Raw genomic sequence first — 16565 nt, 5'->3', positions numbered from 1 at the left:
AAAATAAAATCTTCATCCTCTTAGTCCTTATATGTTTTATTTCCTCCTCTTAGAAATAAAGACCACTGGGCCTTCACAAGAATTTGTCACATTGAAATGCATTGTAAGGCTCTCTTTGTCCTCCAAGTACAGAAATGCTGGATAAAATATAATCATTTTTAATGAAATACACAGGTTGGGGTGCCTGGATGGCTCAGTTGGTTAAGCATCTGACTCTTGATTTTGGCTCAGGTCATGGTCTCACAGTTTGTGAGTTTGAGCCCTACATCAGGCTCTGTGTTATCAGCGCGGGGCCTGCTTGGGATTCTCTCCTTCCTCTCTCTCTGCCCTCCCCCGTCATGCATATGCCGTCTCTCTCAAAATAAATAAGTTAGCTTAAAAAAAAATAAATGAAATACATAGTAAACTCAAATGGATAGAACAAAGCAATGATCCATAGACATGAGACCCACGGACCTAAGGCAGGGGGCTGAAGTTGTAATGCCATTGCTGGGACAGGAAGTGAAGGGTCAGGCCTGTGTCAGCTAAGAAGCTAGAGGGACTGGAAAACATCAACCACTGGCCTGGAGAGGTGTCCAGGAAGTGTGCCTTATGCCAGGGACCATAAGTAAGAAAATCATCACTCATAAGATACCAAACCCAAGCCTACACTCTCTGTGCTTGTGGAATTCAAATTTATACTACCTATGTGGTACAGAAGCCAAGAAATTAATGTAAAAACTGTTACGGAATGGGTAAAACCCCTCTGGGCTTAGCAGGGGTAAAGCCACTTTATAGGGATGCTTTCATAATCCAGAGTGCAAGGGTCTCTCAGGTATTCAGATAAACTGAATATTAGTTTACTATCAAAATTATAAACCGCCTAGACAAACAAATAATCATGAGAAACAATAGAATTAGCACCCTAAACCCTAGAGAAAATAAACCAATCTCTAGCATAAAGTATGTTTAATTTGCTTAAAGAGAAAAAGAAGATACTGTAACTAAAGAAGAAGTCAATATGAAACTAAAAAGAGAAGATTTTAAAAATGGACTTCTAGAAATAACACACTGATATTACACCTCAATGGAAGTATTACACAGTAGATTAGACACCATTGATAACGAGAATTAGATACTAGAAAACAGGTCTGAGGGAATTCAGAGTAAAGATCAAAGAAGTACAGAGAAGAAAAATTTAGAAGAGAGTTTGAATTGTGAAGGCTGGAAGAAGAAGGTTCCATTTTTTTTTTTTTTCTAACAGCAGTTCTACAAGAACAGACTAGGGGGAAGAAACAATGCCTACATTTTATTTATTCAACTTTAAGCCCAAGTGTATATATCCAACAGATACTCCACAGTTGGTCAATAATAAGGACCTTCTGCTCTATTCAGTGTAGACCTATCACTCATTAACTAACGTATCGCACTCAACTCATGTCTCTTGGATTATGCTATTGCTGACTGGATAGAGCCTCTTTAACAAGTATCTCAGTGATTGTCTCTCTTTCTTAAACTTCTGTATCACTGGATCTGAACCACCCAGCTAAGTACTTAATTATGTTCTGCACTACTGGTTGAGAAGCGATGACAGCTAACCCCATCCTGCCCGTTGCCTGTTTTGGCGTGGTCTGCAAGCTAAGAGTGGTATTAATATTTCTACATGGTTGGAAAAAATCAAATGATGAATATTTCATGGCATGGAAAAATTACGTGAAATTTAAATGTGTCCAGTGAAGTTGTTTTGAAACACAGTCATGCCCCTGCATTCATGTATTGTCTGTTGCCGCTTTCATGCTACCAGGGCAGAGCTGGGTAGTTTCAGCAAAGAATATATGGCCCACGGTGACTAAAATATTAACTTTCTGGCCCTTTAAAACAGATGAAGTTTGCCAATCTCTGTTCTCCACTCTTTGCTAATTCTGTCACACATACGAATCTTGCCTTTCAAATTTGCTTGAAAACTACTTGAAGTCAGGAACATTGTCATATGTTTCTTTTGTCTCCCCAACACCTGACTCCATCTAGGACAGTTATGGATTTTCTTTAGCAAATTTTGGCATGTCAAATACAAGATTTTAAGAAATGAATCTGACTTCATAATGCGGAATAGATTAGAAAAAAAAAAGGAGAAATGATAATAGCTTATATGCAGTAATTTAGGCTTAAAAGCAGTTGTTATCCTATTTTGGGGCTGTGATCTTACATGACCTGGTTAAGTGCACAGTTATGGGATAGGGCAGTAGAGGCAGCGATCTGGAATGAAATTCTGACAGTGGCACGGGCCAGGAGGGAAAAGATGGGAGGAGTTTCGGTCTGGCAGACAGAACATGGTTTACAGAGGGTTTAGCCTCACACAACCCAGGAAGCATTAGGCGATACAGATCAGGGAGCACCAAAGAGTAAAGCCAGGGGTAGGGACAGAGCCACAAGGCACCTAGAGGTTTCTGGGGCAAGCAGGTAGGGCACAGTTACCAGGAAAGTTGGCCGGCTGGACTGCATTCTGCCTGAGATTAGGGAATAGAGACATTAGCCAAGCTGCAGCTCAAGGGAAGAGAGCAGAGAATCAGACATTCAAACTATGGTGCAAATCTGAATGAGTCTCATAGGTACAAGAGTCTCGAGAGCAAGCTTCTAGCTGAACTAGGGGTAAGAGATACTTAATGTCAAGTCCTGGAGTATTAAGTTGGATCCTACCTAATGCCGGATTTGGTTCTGGAGACTAGGGTGGGGCATGCCACACAATAAATACCACGGCTCCCAATATATGGCGGCATCCACCTTCGTGCCTGAATTACCGCACCACGAGCAATAATGAAAGTGCTGCAAATGTGGCAAACTATGCTAGGTAAGGCAGGGCCTCTGACACCCGGTACACCACCAATGGCAGTGGAAGGAAAGATTTGACTGTGAGAGATACTGGAAACAAAAAATGGATCTGTCACCTTCCTCCAAGAGCTCAAGAAGAGATTTGATCGCCACGACAACATATGACACAATGGAGGTCACGTGGCGCAGCAGACACCATCAGCGCTCTGCCCACATCCCCTTGGCATTCACCTCTACGTGCAAAAGGCTTCTACTGTGAACACCTGCACCTCTCTGCAAGAAGCTTTGTTCTGGTGGTAAAGCAAGCTCAGTCATGAGCACAGCTGTCAACGGCCCCAGAAGCAGCCATTAACCAATGATGGCCCGTGAGATGGATACACTCCCCAGCTTCTTTGCCCCTCACATAGAATAACTCTGAAGCACGTTCGACATCTGTGTCCCATACAGTAGCCACTAGCTACTTGGGGCCATTGAGCATCCAGAATGTGGCTAGTGCGACCAAGGAACTAAATTTTAAATTGTATTTAATTTTAATTAATTTAAGTTAAAATGATTCTCCTCACTTATTGGAACACTTTCAAGTATATTTGGAAAAGCGTGGCCATTTGAACGTATTTCTCCAGCTAGAATTTTGCAAAATCTAACTGCACATCAAGATGAAAATTTAATGTCCAAGTCAAGTTGTCCTATAAGCATAAAATTGACTTCAAAGGCTTATTCAAAGAGTTTTAACATCTCATTAATAATTTTTACGTGTTGAAATATGATATTTCATTGGATTTCAGCCATTGAATTTAACGGGTTAAAGAATTATTAAAATTAATTTCACTTGTGTCTTTTTACCTTTTTTAAGGGCAGCTACTAGAATATTTAAAACTACTATTTCCATTGGACAGTGCTGGTCTACACGTCCTCCCTGGGTTCCAGAGTGGGATCGAGCTCCTGTCGCTCACAGTGGTAACTGGCTTGATAACACACCCACTATTGGCTTCCTTTCCTGTCTCATTCTTCTGCTTCTCTACTAAGTATCCTAGGAATTCCCAGGGTGCTTAGAATCCTTGTCTCAGGGGCTGTCTCTTGAGAACCCAAACTAAAATAGCATTAAGACCAAGAAATAATTTTAGAGATGAACTATTCTAACCTCTTAAATACACAGATTGTTGTTGTTTTTTTTTTAAATGAGGTTCAGAGAGGTTCAATGACTTAGCCAAGGACTCTCAACTATCTAGCTGCAAACTCAGAATTCTATTTCAGAGCTCGTGATTCCAAACCCCTTTATTTTCTCATCACATTACATTGCCTTTTAAAGATTATTGGCAATTTTTGCAAAAGTGATTTCGAAAGAGAAATGGAGCATTTAGGACTCGTGCGATGGAATCACAGTAAGCGATTTATGTATGTTTTCTGCGTGCGCATTAAACCTGCTCAGGTGGTCTTCCCTTGCTCCTGTTGAGAAACTTGGAGCGGCTCCTTGACTCTTCTGCTCTTTCTCATACAACTGAAAGCCTTCTGGTTACAATCTCATCTGAGAAATTAGTGTATCCAGTCCTGATAGGAATCCAACTTGATCTAAAGTTAACTGTTTCTTCCGCTACTCCTCGTCCTCCAGCTTGCTCACGACTTTATCACCAGGGGCCGGAACAGAGAAGCAGTACCATGTTAAGATGCTGATGCCCTCTCTATGCCTGGCAGACATTTACAAGTGACACTTTCCCTCATAGACACTTTGGTCGGTGCTTTAGAGCTTCCTCTGCTTGTCCTCTCTGACTGAAACTCCCTTGATGTGGTAGTGTCTCCTTTGGCTGCCACCCTCACCCCCCGCCCCAACCCGGTGCTTAATTACCTCAACCGTCTGCTTCACACAGACGCTCTCTGTGGTCCTTGCGGGAAGAAGTTTTAATTACTGGAGCCTGACTCACCTACTCTGGGATTTGTGCACCTTGTACCTCTTGTCAGTGGGAAGTGCAATCGCCTCCCAGACCAGCAATGCCCGTTCTGTTCCCGCTGTGCTGCCCAAGCCCCTTTAGCTTTCCCAGACAGGAGTCAAGGAAGGTGCTCTGTGTCCTCCGACTGCAAGGAACACATGTCAAGCAGTAGCTTAGAAGGTCTCATTGAAGCCCCTCGGATTAGGTTTGGGAAAGGAGGTAGGAGTGGTTAACTCCCCCCCCACCTCTTGTGAGCTGGACCCAGGAGCAGTTCCCTTTCCAGTTATCCCCCTCACAGATTCTGCTTCCAGATCCCAAACCTGAAACTTTTATAACTTTGGCGTGGGTGAGGGGTTCCAGGAAATCTGCAAGTAGTTTTCAGCACCCCTCTTTTGTAAATTTCCATATGGTCTAACACCTCTTTTGTCTGATGGCGTTACTCTAATGTGGTGACTCGACTGAAACGACCACCTTAATATTTTGATAGAGCTGATACATTACAAAACGTTGTACTGGGAAGAAATGAAATCGACATGGCTACCGTGGACCTTTTATAACTGGGACATGGCAATGAAAGAAAGAAATAGGCCAGCGGATAGGTAATTAGTAGATATGGCAAAAGGTTAGTTTTAGGGTTTGTAATTATTTTTAAAATAAGAGATAGAGGCCTTTCAGTATTTGAAAAGATCCTGGGTGAAATTACAGACTAAAATAGTGTTTTACTGTGGTACCTTGTTGTTTTTTTCTTTTTTGACTTCAACTGTGTGCTTTTTAATGAAATAAATAAGTATTAGATGTCTTAAGAGTTGTGTGATCTCCTTTGATAACTGCTGAGACACCAGAGGTTTCAATTGTTGTTGATCCTCTTTGATCTCCCTCAACTACTCTTTTTTTCAGCATTGTAGCATTTTTACAATTTTCATAAGAGAACGAACAATAAAAGTTCACACTGTCACTATAATTAATTTGAAGAATATGGTTGTGTCTACACAATAAAATCACTTGCAACCATCATCTCCATCTTCTTTCCGTAGATTATTTTATTTGCATGCATACAGCACAACTATAGCAAGAACAAGCAAATATATATTCTTTTCTTCCCAAAAGACCCTTTCACAGTCTCAAAGGTTCGCATTGAAGCATTTCAAACGGCATTCCTGTTTGAAAACTTATACTGTCTTTTATAGGAATAACAGAATGTTTAGTAACCAAGCTCCAACCATACCAAACTCTGAATTTCTTGTTTGAAAATAGAAACACACAGTGCCCAAGTTGGCACTACTTAATGGGTCCTTTCCAGTGCTGTTCAGAAAACAAAACAGCTGGGCTTTGTTTAGATGGATAATTCATCAAGGATTTCCACTAATAATCGTGTCCAGTGAGTTCAGTGGGAGCATACTCAACTTTGATGCCGTATCGATATAGAATAAGCCATGACTGTTTTCTGCATTTTTTAGCTTTCAGTCAGTATCAGCCTTGTTTTAAAATGAACAAAGAAGAAAAGAAAGGGGAAAGATGTAATGTTAATAGGTTTCCTTTTGTGATCTCTCAGGGAGAGGTCTTTTTTAAATAAGGGGCTTGAACTTGACCTTCTTCGATGGCACAAAGGTCCAATGCACAATTTTTAAACTTATATTTAAATTTTAATAATTTTACATCGAAGGAGGTTGGAACCAGACTCTCAAACCTAATCCTTAATCTTTTAGTGTAACTGACTGGCAAAGAAGAAAAGCTTAGGGAAAAAGTCTGCAAAAAGTACATAAATATTGCCCTGATTTCTGTATCCCGCAGAATCAAACTGTATTCAGGTCAGTATTACAATGTGTTCAAGTTTGAAAATGCCATTTAATATAGAATTAGAGTGGAAAAATATTCTAATTTCATGATAAATCTAGTTGTTTTTTTTAAATCATATTCCCAGTGTTGGAAAAATGGTACAAAAAGCGACACTGTCATATGCTCTTGGTGAGATGGTAAATTTTAAAAATCTTTCTCGAAGGCAGTTTGGACATTTCTATTGAATGCCTCAGAATTCTGCATAAAACCTTTAAACAAGCATTTTTACTTTGGGGGATTCATACTAAGAAAATAGTCATAGATGTTTGCAAAATTATAGCTACAAGATTTTTATGGAAGTGTTTTTGGTAGAAACAAGAACTGAATAAAACATAAATATTTAACAACGAGGTTTTATTTAGCCACTAAAATGATACTAGAGAAATATTTAATGCTATGGAAAAGGTAGAAAAGGCTGACTAAAAACAGTATGCGCAATGTGATTCCCTTCTGTTAAAGAAAAGATATTTGTATCAAAAAATATTGTATGAAAACAAATAGAAGTGTTAACAGCAGTATCTTTGTATGATGGAGTTATGCACACCATTTTTTTCCAACATGGAAATAGCTTTTTTAAAAAATATTTTCAAAATTAAAATGCATGCTAGGTGTAGCAAACTCAAACCATAGGAAAGTAAAATAAAAACAAAAAATTATAAGCCCTCCTCCCTATAACTGGATTTGGCAGAATGCGCGTGCGCGCGCACACACACACACACACACACAAGCACACACACACTTCTATGTCTTGGTTTCCATATTCAATATTCAACATATTCAACAGTACATCTTGGGGAGTTTTACAGTTTTGCATATTGACCTACTTCATTCTTTTAAATTGCTGCATAGTATTCCATAATAGAAATATGTAATAATCTTCCTTATCAATAACTCTCCACCAGGCCATTCTGTTCCAACACCAGATCTCTACATTATTGGCATAAACTCTTCACTTCTCACCTTTTCCAGATTAAATAGTTATTATGTCATTGGACTCTCTTTTTTTGCCTCTATCTTCAAAACAACTCTCCATGGCTGATAGCCAAGCAGATAAACTGTGTTGAAGAAAACCCGTATGTGGAATTTAACAAAAAGAAAGAAAGAAAGAAAGAAAGAAAGAAAGAAAGAAGAGACAAACAAGAAAAAAAAGAAAACAGACTCTTAAATACAGAGGTGGTTATCAGAGAAGGGGGAGGGGGAGGGTGAAATAGGTGAATGGAATTAAGAAGGACACCCAGTGGGGGGCACCTAGGTGGCTCAGTTGGTTGAGCACCTGACTCTTGATTTTAGCTCTGATCATGATCCCAGGGTCCTGGGATCTGGCTCTGAGCTGAGCAGGAGCCTGCTTGGGATTCTCTCTCTTTCCCTCTGCCATTCTCCCCAACTAATGCACACACATGCACTCTCTCTCTCGAAAATAAATAAAAATTAAAAAAAAATTTTTTTTAAAGAGAGAACACTTACCATGATGAGCACTGAGCATTGTACAAAATTGTTGAATCATTATATTGTACACTTGAAACTAATATAACACTGTATGTTAATTATACTTCAGTAAAAATAAAATTAATTAAATAAATGTAAATGGAAAAAAAAAAAAAGAAAGAAAATGTCGCCAAAGGCAGCAATAGATGCTCAACACTACCCAGCAATCCTAATTATTTCTCTGGTTAAATCGCCCTCCCACTGTCTGCCACAGTTATTTCCAACTGCCTCCATTCCGTTCGGATGGCAGGCTCCCCTAGTCTTCTCCAGCTTTCCTCTCAGAGGTGGGTGGTGCTTCTTAACATAGAGAAAATTGAAGTGTCAACCTTCCTATACCAATTTACAAACCTTCTCAAATGCCTGTCTTTCCTCCCCATCCTCTTTCTAGCCACACTGGTGGAAGTTTATTTGCTTTCTTGATTTCGTTGAGGAAATTGTAGAAGTAAGATTGCTTCAATGGTTGTCCAGCATACACATACGTTTTTCAGTCTTGATATCACGGCCATTTTACTTGATTTGTGGAGTGAATTGGTGCACGTTCTTTTGTTTGTGTTAACTTTCTCTAATTGCTAAAAGGACTTAAATAAGAGAAATGCTCTGTTCCTCGAGGGTTTGATGGTATTTTGGCACAGGTCTTTCACAGTGGTAAGGGTGATGGTGTGTGTGTGTGTGTTTGTAACTCTGACAAGCCCTCAGTTTGCCTACAACTATTGCTCTCTCCCAGTTCTTTTGCCCACCTCCTGAGCTGGTGTTGCTGATTTTTATCTTCTCAGAAAACATCTTCTTGACCTAGATCAGAGATTCTTTACTTTCAAAAAATTGGGGGGTGCCTAGGTGGCTCAGTCGGTTGAGTGTCCGAGTTGAGCTCAGGTCATGACCTCCCGGGTTGGGTTGGTGGGTTCGCGCCCCCCCTGCCCCTCCCCCACTGGCACTCTGTCTCTCATTCTCAAAAATAAACATAAAAAAAGAAAAAAATTTTAAAAAAATTGTAATGCCATGGACCCCTTTGGCAGTTGATGAAGTCTGTGGACCACTTTTTAGAATCGCTTTCTAAAACGTCCTCCCTAGAATGTGACTCTTATTGTGACTGGAACAACGTGATTTTCTGTGCCTTCCTACAAATAATGTGTGTGTGTGTGTGTAGATTGTGGGTGGTTTTTTTCCCCCCAGTTATGTTTATGGTGTTCTCACAATGTTTTTCTCGATATGCTCAGTATTTTCGTCGAACGCAAATGCACAAAACCTGCTCGTGTAATATACTACGTGTGCTTGCCTTTACCTCCTAACTCAGTGTTACAAAATGGGAATCGAAGAGGAAACCAAGTCAAGAAAAGAACCTCTGCTGCTCAGAACTTGCAGCACTCATGGCCCGTATCACTGCACCATCTGTGAATGCTAATAAGTTACTTGAAATAATATTTCAAACAGTTATCTCAATCATGTGATTTGTTTGAACTTGCCTGGCTTATACTTGTAGTTCGCTCAGTTATCTGTAGTTACGGAACACCATACTGCCTTAGGGAGAGTTAAACATTCTCATCCCAACTGTCCAGTTTTACAAAACTTTAGCAATTAAGGGAAAAAGCTCATCTCTTTCACTCAGAGACAAATCGGACCAACAGAGAGAGAAATGGATGGCAGAGGCACCAATGGTGGCAGAGAATGTGGATAACCGGGCACGTTTATCTGAGGGGGCGATCAGCTCCTGTGCCGGAACATTTGTAGACGGGAACTTGGAGAGTACGCATCATCTACAGGCCGATCTAATGACTATGATAAATGATATTTTCACATACCTATACCAACTGAAAAATGAGATACACATTTCTGTGATTGATACTGATGAAAGTTCACAGTGTTGGTAATTCTACTATGTTTCTTGCTCTTAGATTTATAATTAACGCTTATGCTAAGTTTCAGTTAGGGGTTAGTGGGAATAAATATATAATTTATTTGGGCCATCCAGGATTATAGACTCACTGGAATTTAGACTCTAGAGTTCTGGAATCTTAATTTACCAAACTATTGGTAAAGTATTGGTAAAACTATTGTTGTTATTTTATTTAGGAATTTAGGAATTTCTAGGACATAAGAATTCCAGAATTTTCATAAATGTCTTAGACACTTAATAATGATCATTTAAATCAAGAGTTTAACTGCTCTCTTTTTGGCTACTTTTGTCTTTATTGTATGCTTTTCCCTTGATAATATCTATCTATCTATCTATCTATCCATCCATCTATCATCAATTGCTTTATTTAAATACTGCATCAAGTACTCCATGTAGAAAAATTTGTGGATTATGAGCTGCCTGAGTCTTGCTATGTATGCCCACAAATGTTTTTCTTTCACTTGATTGATAATTTTGCTGTATGTAGAATTTTAGCTTCAAAATAATTTAATCTCAGAATCCAGGAGGAAAATTTTTCATGGTCTTCTAGCATCCAGACATGTCAATGATACGTCTGCATTCTCATTCTCATTTTATCTCCATTCCTTTGAAGCTGAAGGAAACTAGCTTCGTATTTCTGTGATTTTAGTTTTTATGATATTTCTCTTTATCTTTGAAGGTGAATTTTTACTCCATTGAGAACCTGGCAACTTGGCAATTGACAGCTTAAAAAAATTTTTTTTAATGTTTGTTTATTATTTTTGAGAGAATGAGAGACAGAGCATGAGTGGGGGAGGGTTACAGAGAGAAGGAAACACAGAATCCGAAGCGGGCTCCAGGCTCCAAGCTGACAGCACGGAGCCCAACGTGGGGCTCGAACTCACGAACCGTGAGATCATGACCTGAGCCGAAGTCAGACGCTTCACCGACTAAGTCATCCAGGCGCCGCTTGATAGCTTTTTTAAATGAAAGGTTTCCATTTTTTTTTTCCCAGCTCAGGGGAATTCTTCTATTAATTTTAGGTTATTCCAACGTTGCATCTCCCTCATTCCTTACTGGAATTCCTGTTAAATCGAAATTGACACTTCTGAATTTATTCTTTATTTTTCCTAATGACTTCCTCATACTTTCTGCATCTTTATCCTTTCAACGTGTTATGAGAGAATTGCTTTGTTTGATCTTCCAGGTCACTAATTTGCTCACCAGTTGTGTCCATGCTAAATAACTGGAAACCATGAAACCTAAAAAATTGGAAATTATGAAAATTTATAAGAGCTTTCTTTTTTAACATTGGGCCACAGATTCACCAGCCCTATTGGATTTTATATGCCAACGTTTATATCTTCCTCAAATTCCTGACTGAGCTCATTTACTGTTTGCATTCTTCCTGTGCTTCCAGCACTGCCATGGATGTATTTTACTTTTATTTTATTTTTTTCTCTGTGATTTGGAATGGGAAGGAAGCTAAGTTTTCATCAACCGTCTTAAATCTGGAATCTGTTTATCGGTTCTAGTGTGTGTCAAGTTTCACGTTAGTCACTGGGTGGGTTAAACAGACACGTAGAGATCCCAATCAGGCAGAACATCATGAACATGTCAAACAGCAAGGAAGTTCCTCTGAAGCACACAGGAAAAGGTGGGAGACAGTGGAGAGAGTAGTCTGAACAACAAGTTGTGGCCACATTGTTAAGGCGCTTTTCTGTATGCATTCATTCGGAAGGAGTCTGGGTTTTGTTTTATATGCACTAAGGAGCTAACAAGGGATTAAAAGATTTCAGGAAGAGGGGCACCTGGGTGGCTCAGCTGGTTACGCATCCGACTTCGGCTCAGGTCATGATCTTGCAGTCTGTGAGTTCGATCCCCACGTTGGGCTCCGTGCTGACAGCTCAGAGCCTGAAGCCTGCTTTGGATTCTGTGTCTCCCGCTCTCTCTGCCCCTCCCCAGCTTGCTCTCTGTCTCTCTGTCTCTCTCTCTCAAAAAGTAAATAAAAAATAATGAAAAAAAATTATAAAAAGTTTTCAGGAAGATAATTTTGTCTATCCTGTGGAGGATGGAGAGGAAAGAGACAGGACTGAAAGGGAAAGCCTTGTAGGAGGCAATTGCTATAGTCCAGAAGGATCATTATCACCTGACCTAATACCTTCCATGCACTTTTATTAAAAAATGGCATGAAATCTTACGTAGAGAGTTACAGGCATTAACCAACAACCACAAGGGTTACTTCTTTGTATTTTATTTTTTGTTGCTTTTTTCTTATCTGCACTGTAGTCAAAAAGAGAACTGTCAGTATATTTCTATAACTTTACTGTTACATGTCATATGGATTCAGATCACATATTTCATGCATAATGGATACATCATGGGGCTGCTAGAAGCTGAAGCTGTATTAGGATTGTGTGGATAATTTGAATATTGGTGGCAGGGAATCACGATCAATTCCACATTGTGAACCCAGGTAGCTAGATGTGCTATCGAGAGGGTGAGACAATTCATCCCTAAACTCCAAGGTAGAGTCCCAAATATGTGACGGGTAGTTAAAGAGGACAATGTTCCCTGAAGAGCAAGGGCATTTCTAGTTCAAGCATAACCCCATTACTGTAGTATTAGAATTTACAAACAGGGTCACGCTTCTCTGACTAGAAAGGTAGACACTGGGAAAATTTAATGCAAGTGTAGTAATAAAAGTGATGAAAGTATTTGCTCCACTTGTAGTCCTGTATCTGACAAAGCACTGAGGTCATCCTGGCAAGACAGATGTGGAGCAGGTGCTGAAATTTAAATGGATGAGAAAAGTGGTCTAGATGCAGATCAGTAATGGAGGTGGATGAAGTCATCAAAGAAATGGGTGTATAACAATGTATTACGAAAATGCCTTTCAATTGTCTCTTTCAAATGTTCCTAATGTCAAATGTAAGGCAGAGTTTTCAGAACCAAAATCTTGGCTGTAAAGTAAATCCAGGTTTGTTTTTCTTTTTTTCCAGGCTGATGTCTTTCGTTAAAACAATTCTTATAAAAGTGAGTTTCCCCACGTGCATATCGCAGTCTGTAAACTGTCAAACGAAAGTGTTTCCACAGCGTAATGTACCGAAGTAGGCATATCACTATTAACAAAAATATATTTGAAAACAATATTCTAAATATTGTAGTACAATTTAAAAATTGCTTGAAATTTGCACCATGAATTGATACCAAATAATGCTGACACTCAACTTGATCTATTGGTAAAATGAGTTTTACTAAAATATGTTTTTGACTTTTTCAGATAGTACGTATACAAATTCACCGTAAGTCACTGAGTGTGAATTGTGTGCCCACCTTGTACCAGCTACCACGCAGCAAATCAGATAAAATACCCCTCTCTCGAGGAGTTTAGATTCATTCTCAGGTAGGGAGACAAATGATAAGCAATAAGCATTGTAGATAAGTTAAACAGGAAGAAGTGTTATGAAAAAGGTAAAAAACAAACAAACAAACGAAAACAAAAACCAGCCAAAGTCAAGGGGTTCAGGAGTACGGGTGGGATATTTCAATATTAAATAGATCTTCGGGGTGGGCCCCACCAAGCAAGAAACGTCTGAGTGAAGACACAAAGAAGGCCATACAGTCAAATAGGAATATGAATTATTGCCTTACGTACTCCGCAAAGAGAAATTTGTTTTCATGCAGAAATTAGGATTTATCTTCTCCTTAAATTAGCAAATCATTTTGATTTGTCAAAATCCCAAATACACATTAACTCCAGCGCATTCCCTCAAATATACTGAAGTTCCTTTCACATTAATGTCTAACTACTTCTTTTGAAATAATTTCAACATATTACTATGCGTAGTAAAACCAGCATTTGTCTATGCCTCTCAGAATTTAAGATGTAGGTATTCCACTTAAAAAAAAATCTTATATATATCAACCCACCAGGTACCGTGCCTCTAATATGTTTAAATACATCTGCGGCCACATCTGGAGTTGGACTATATCTGAAATTGTAGAGGTTCATGATTTCTTTTTTAAAAAAAATTTTTTTTTAGCGTTTATTTATTTTTGAGACAGAGAGAGACAAAGCATGAACGGGGGAGGGTCAGAGAGAGGGAGACACAGAATCTGAAACAGGCTCCAGGCTCTGAGCTGTTAGCACAGAGCCCGACGCGGGGGCTCGAACTCACGGACCACAAGATCATGACCTGGGCTGAAGTCGGCCGCTTAACCGACTGAGCCACCCAGGCGCCCCAAGGTTCATGATTTCTAAGAATGAGTAACATGACATAGGGATTTTGAGTGGCCATAGGACTCAAAATATTTGAAGTCTTTTAATTTCTTAAATTTCAATAATTTTTTCATTTGAAATATGCAACATGTGTTCCCTTTTCACGTGTGCTCATCTTCTACCTGAACAATATTTGTTTGCTGAGGATATAAACGCCTCTGCAATGATAGCTTTATAGGCAGACAGCAGGTTCAGTCTGATTGCACTGAATAAGGTGCGGTGATTTGCACTCACTCTTTCATGAGATATTAGTTTTGGAGGTTATTGGAATAAACCCTATGCATTATACAGGTTTATCACTTTTATTTAAAGATGTCTTCTTCTATGACTTTCTGATTATTGTCCGACCATGCTACATACCAAACTACCTCTTCTTTATTTAGTGATTATTTTAAGGAGCTGTGACCATCGTGTGCCAACTTTTTAATTTCACTGATTAAAAGAAAAAAAAAACACCTCCTTTCTTAACCACAGTTTAGTTGGCCTTGCCTAGCTCAGCTTGCGGTGGGGGCACAAAGAATACAAAACTAGTAAGCAATTTGTATTTTTTAAAAAAAGTTTTGAACATTAAAAATAAATGTAAAATTATCCCCAAATAAGCAATACTCATTAAATGACGAAGTTGTATTTTATTTTTTATTTATGTATTTGTGTTCTCAGAGAGAGAGAGAGAGAAAGAGAGGGCACAAGGGGGCTCGAGGGGCAGAGAGAGGGAGGGAGAGAGAGCAAGAGGGAGAGAGAGATAGAGAAGCAGGGCTCACCTGAAATGGGGCTCAAACTCAGGAACCATGAGAACATGACCTGAGCCAAAGTCAGATGCTTAACGACTGAGCCACCCAGGTGCCCCAAAGAAGACGTTGTATTTTAAATAAATAATTCACTGGAGAGACTGGGTGGCTTAGTCAAATCAGTGTCCAACTCTTGATTTTGGCTCAGGTCACGATCTCATGGTTCTTGAGATCTAAACCCCACACTGGGCTCCACGCTCAGTGTTTGGGACTCTCTTCTCTCTCCTCTCTCTCTGAGGTACTCTCTCTCTGTCTCTCTCAAAATAAACTTACAAAATAATTCAAGGGAAAGAAATATTTTATGTCTTTTCTTTGAAAATCAAGTACTTATTTGTGTTCTTCTGTTAGGAGAATGTATACACTTACCTGAAAGAATAGTACTAGATTGTTCCTGTTAATAAGCCCAAAGGAAATAGAAACATCAGTGTTTGCTCAGCTCTGTTCAGCTCTTTGCTATGTGCTACGCGGAGCAGAGATGCCAGAAAACTTCCTTGCCTGTGTGTGTGTGTGTGTGTGTGTGTGTGTGTGTTTCAATGGAAGGGGGGGAAATAAATTCCAAACATACTGTAACTTTGTAGCACCTGAACATAGTATGTCATACTACCCTTTCTCTTTTCCTTACATGTTGCTGTACATGTTTGCTGCTGTGGGTATGTGATTTCTTATGTTAGCTTTTCTTGATGTGGTTACACATCTTGCAGTGAATGACCTCCTGGGTTTTTGTATACATGCAACCAACACTCATGGTATGCTTCGCGAAGATGTAATAATTTTCAATGTTTAAAATCCAGTTATTATGCTGTTACTTTTTTAACCCCTACTGTTTGCTCAAGTCCAGAAATAGAAACAAATAAGAGGAGTCTTTTGATCTGGTTGAACTCATAGGTTATTGGTGGAGGCCAAGGGGCTGCAGACATTAGAGTCATGGTGCACTGATAGACGGAAGCCCCAGTTACTATGAGACCAAGTAGTTCAAGAAGGAAAAGTGGTCGGGATAGGGAATCTCAAGGAAAACCCAGTGGAGGAGGTAGAGTCTGAGCTGAGTCTCAGGGGAAAAAAGCAGGATTTAGTTAAGTGAAGAAGGTGTAAGGGAGGCATTTCAGACAGAGAGAACAAAGTCTACAAAGCAAGGATGCAAGAAAGAACATTTGAAACACTTGTCCTTGTTAAATGCAATGACATTTCCACTCACAAAAACATAAGCAAAATTGAGATGCCAAGTTCAGATGATTGATATCCCATTTCACATCTGAATTATTGCGAAATCCTTAAATACAAAATGTGTACTCCCTTGCCATTTTTGAAAAGCAGAATGTTTGAATATTTTCCCTTTTGCCAAAAGTAAACTCTTCTTCATAGTGAGCTAAAGGTTTCCTTGATTTTCCTAAATATACTCTATTAGAAAAAAATACAGATTTTCCTTGGTCAATAAATCACATGAGCAATTTTATACATTTCTTTGGAATTAACAATACACGATGGGGAAAAATTCTGCTTTGGTCTGGAGCCATCTTCCTGAGTCTGCTAGCAAATTTGAGACCCTCCGGCCTTGACATCTGAGATAAAGCTGC

The sequence above is a fragment of the Lynx rufus genome, unplaced genomic scaffold (assembly GCF_022079265.1).
Source record: "Lynx rufus isolate CCGP_SWC_20201006 ecotype Redwood Valley unplaced genomic scaffold, mLynRuf1.p SCAF_5, whole genome shotgun sequence".
Lineage (NCBI taxonomy): Eukaryota > Metazoa > Chordata > Mammalia > Carnivora > Felidae > Lynx > Lynx rufus.
The sequence above is the reverse complement of the archived record's forward strand: the minus strand, read 5'-3'. Positions refer to the sequence as shown.